This window comes from Elephantulus edwardii, unplaced genomic scaffold (genome assembly GCF_000299155.1).
Source record: "Elephantulus edwardii isolate Elephantulus edwardi_28Jun2011 unplaced genomic scaffold, EleEdw1.0 scaffold00478, whole genome shotgun sequence".
In the NCBI taxonomy this organism is placed as follows: Eukaryota; Metazoa; Chordata; class Mammalia; order Macroscelidea; family Macroscelididae; genus Elephantulus; species Elephantulus edwardii.
In genome coordinates this window covers 291,288-295,692 of record NW_006400228.1, presented here as the reverse complement: position 1 = coordinate 295,692, position 4,405 = coordinate 291,288, and the positions used below count along the sequence as shown (strand labels likewise).

General features: G+C 49.6%; 1 pseudogene; it reads right to left on the bottom strand.

The window, feature by feature from the left end:
- The window catches only part of LOC102869745, a 10,520-nt pseudogene extending 8,944 nt beyond the window's left edge, over window positions 1-1,576 (bottom strand).
- Between the last annotated feature and the right edge of the window lie 2,829 nt (window positions 1,577-4,405).

Here is a 4,405-nt window from a genome sequence, read left to right as displayed (position 1 = left end):
GGCCCTCACACGGAGGAGGGCTTTACCCAGGACCAGCGGCCCTCACACGGAGGAGGGCCTTACCCAGGACCAGCGGCCCTCACACAGAGGAGGGCTTTACCCAGGACCAGCAGCCCTCACACAGAGGAAGGCCTTCTCTAGGAGACCAGCAGCCATACCTAGAGTGAAAAGGTGGGACAAAGAAGGAGTTGGGCACCTCAAAGGCAAGGCAGCTCCTTACCTAGAGAAACCAGCAGCCTACAGTTCTCCAGCATCACCTCCTGGTACAGGCTCCTCTGGGTCAGGTCCAATTGCCCCCACTCCTCCTGGGTAAAGGTCACAGCCACATCCTCAAAGGTCACGGACACCTAGGGAGTCAGAGGCAGTGGGGATAGGATGGGATTAGAGGGGGTGGGATTGGAGCCTGTTTCTGTGTCAATGACAGAGAGGGAAGGACAGTCAAAGCCCAGGTCACCAAGGATGCCTGGGAGTCCAGCTTGGCTCTGGGCTCAGTGGGGTGGAGAGCACTGATGTGCAGAGACTCATCGGGGCAAGGAGAGGAGACCCAGGCAGAAGCACCGGAGAACGGAGAAGGTGCAGACAGCAGAGCTCTGGGGCTTCATCTTTGTCTACAGCCTTCCCTCGGCCCCTCCCCAGTGCACCTGATGGAAGGAGGACTGTCTCCCTTGCACAGTCCTGTTTAGGTGATACCAGATCGCTTGGTGTAGAACTAAAACCCTAACCCACCACAGCCCTTGTCACTGAGTCGATCCCAACTCACAGCAGCCCACTAGGTCCGAGGGGACTGCGCCATCGTGTTTCCAAGGCCAAAATCGTCACAGGAGCGCCCTGTCACGTTTCTGCAGGGCATGGCTGGGAGATCTTTTGGTTAGAAGTGGAATACTTTGTACATACGACGCCGTTAGAATGTCCTACTGTGGGTAGGGTGGGCAGAAGCAAGGGGCCTATGTACTGGGTGTGTTTCTGGTATTGAAGAGATGTGTCAGAAGGATTAATCTCCCAGCTGCTGGCTGGAAGGCCCAAGGTTTGAATCCACCAGTGGCTCCACATAAGACAGACTGACAGCCCTGGAAACACTGAGGAGCAGGTCTACTCTGTCCTGCGGGGCACACACTACACGACAGCATCAATTCAGTGGCAAGGGCTGGGTGCGTTTTTTGAAACACATTATTCTGTACATTTTGAGTGAAAGTTTACAAATCCCACTGGCTTTTCAATCATTCTGACACATATGAAAAATAATAATTACAACCGGTTAATGTAACACCTCAACGAGAAAAAGATGAACAGCAGAGGGCGTGAAGAGATACCTCGGCAAACAAGACATTCCTTCAGATGGCCAACAAAACACAGGAAGAAACGTTACAAACCACTCACTGTGAGACGCAAATCAAAACAACACCGAGGTAGCATTATCACGCTAGAACAGCAGCAAAGTTCACCACCTTAGTAACAGCAAACGCTGGGCGTGTGTGCAGCGTGGCCTCTCACTCACCGCTGTTGGGATGTAAGCTGGTGCCACCAGGAAGGCAGGGGGTCTGGCACTTCCCGAGAAAGTTGAGGACGGAAGTACCATTGGATCAAACAACTCCACTATTAGGCATACTTCTCAAAGAAGTAAGAGCTGCTTGTGTTTGCTATCGTTTCTAAGAGTAGTCTGACCCTGCACAGCTAACTCAGCCCCGAATGCCTCTTAGGTAAAACAACTGATGGCATCACTAATCTGCTCTGGTGAGGCGACTGCGACGCAGTGATACATAACTGTCCAACATCCCACATCACTGCCCAGCGGTCTACGGAGACCACCAAATGCCAGCAATCATGGACCTTTCCCCCCTTTTCTTTTAACTATGGCTGTCCATTTTTCTTTACGATCTCACGTCCTAGGAATTTTGCACCCTGCAGGCTTTGGTAATATTGCCAGATGCCAACACAAAACTGTCAGAAGGCAGGCAAGCAAGACAGGAACTACTTGAGCTTGAATTCTCAGGCGACAGGTCAAGTCACTCCAGGTAGGTTCCATATTAACAGAGGTCAGAAGGATGTGAACAGGGGGGGTCTGCAGAGACGTAGGGACACGTGTCCCTCCCAGCAGTAACTGGAAGGATAAAGGATGACTCCTGCTTGGTCTTCCATACTCTGGGCATGTTGCTAGAGGAAAGTCCTTGGAAAGGGACAGTGTGTAAGGAAAGTTGGGAGGGAAGGGAAGCCCTTCAATGAGACGGACTGACACAGGGGCTGTAACAGGGGGCTCATGTGTGTCGGAGATGATGAGGATGACACAGGACAGGATTCTTATCCGTTGTTCATAGGCTCGCTGTGAGTCATACCTGACTGGAGAGCACCTAACAGCACCGGCAACCATTCTTTCTGCCTCTGCGCGGGGTGCAGGTACTCTGCCCTCTCGTGAGACTCTCACGGTTAGGAGAGATTCCTGGGCATCACGCCAGTGCCACAAGAGATCTGAAAGAAAACCCGGTAATAAAAACAGGTACAACTTCAAAACGAGGCACCAGACAAGACCCACGCTTGGGCTACAAGGTTTCACACACTAGTATTATACCACAAGCGGACAAACACTCCATTAACTGTATCAGGTTCACTACAGTCTACCACATCAAGTTCATCAGCGCTCCCTCTCCACATGCAAGGCACCAGCATCCCATCACACCAAGCTGGTTAGCATTCCAGCACGTCAAGTTGATTAGCCTTCTATCACATCAAATTGACCAGCCTTCTATCACGTCAAGTTGATTAGCACCCTCTCGTGACAAGATGACTAGTGTTCTAGCATGTCCAACAGATCAGCGTCCTGCCTTCCAGCATATCGTTGACCACCTTCTGTTGTGTCAAGCTGACCAACCTCCCACGACATCAAGTTAACCAAGCTTCTGTGACAGCAAGTTGGCAGCCTTCTATCATGTCCAACTGATCAGCATTCTGCCTTCCATCACGTCGCTGACCAGCGTTCCATCACATCAAGTTGACTAGCATTCTACCAGCATTACCAGGTTCACGAGTCTCCCCTCACTGTGGTTACGAGCCGTCAGATCCAGTAAGACCCACAGCGACCCTGTGAATAACAGAACCTTGTCCACTCCGACGCCATCCTCACACTTCCTGACACATCAGAGCCTGTAGTGGCAGTCACAGAGTCAATCCACAGGGTGGAGGGTCCCTCCTCTCCTTTGATGACCCTCCACCCTTCCAAACATCATTCCACCATTGCTGTTTGTTGATGACGGACGTCGAATCAAGCACGACTCATAGCAACTCTATGAACAGAAGACCTAATGCCTTTCCATAACTGTCGTCGTTTCTCCAAGTTCATAGAGTTTCCAGAGACATGGGGTTTAGGAAGTGGAGGCCACTCCTGCTTCCCAACCTGTTTTACAACTGGAAGCTCCACCACTGTCCACCTTGGGAAACCATTCCGGTATTTGATACCCCAATGGTACAAAGTTGAGCGTCACAGCAAACCCAGGTTACCTCACACAGCACATTGACAAAGAGTGATGTGCAAAGTGGAAGAGTGTTCCTCCAGATATAACAGCACTTGTCTCATTTAGCAGTGGTTAAGTGTCATCAAGTTGAATATGACTCAGAGTAAGCTTTGTACAAAGGACCTGAACTCTGCTCTGTAACTAACATTTCTGCACATTTATAGGGTTTAGAGTGTGTCGAGTTTCCAGAGGCATCTAGTTTAGGAAGTGGATGCCACTCCTGCGTCCCACCATGAATCCATCCGGAAGCTCATCCAAACACTGGACATGATGGGTAAGTAACCATTACGGTATTTGACAGGACTATGGAACAGTGTGCAGCATCACAGCAACTCCAAGTAGTTCAGTACAGCCAACAGACAAAAGATTGCTGTGCCATTTAAAGAATATTCACTCAAAAATGAATAAAATGATCAAGTTTAAAACTCTTGCCACAATGCAATTACCTGGGCCATGTACTGGGAAACTTTTGGTTTTTCCATTGTTACACTTTCATGTGAAGAAAGTGCTAATACGTGCACCTTGATGTTGCTAGTGGAGGAAGGCGGGGCAAACTGGAAGAGACCCTAACATGGTCAGGTTGATGCATCTGGAGAGTAGGGAGCAAGGGAAGACGAGGGGACCACCATGGAGGTCGTCAGTCAAGGTGGCTCTGAAAAGGATTTGGTTCTCAACCAGGAACCCTTCTCAGCTGTTACTGTGTCACGGTGATTAGTGGTGGTGCAATCCAAAGGATGACAGTGTTTCTAAGTTGATAATCATGGATACTTCCTTTCCCATCACTGTTCATGGATATTTTTAATAAAGATACGTGAAATAGGCACAGAGTATCTGTACCTACGTTACTCATAAGCAAAAAGGAAGATGTGCCCATTTGGCTGTTACACAAGAAAAAGAATTTA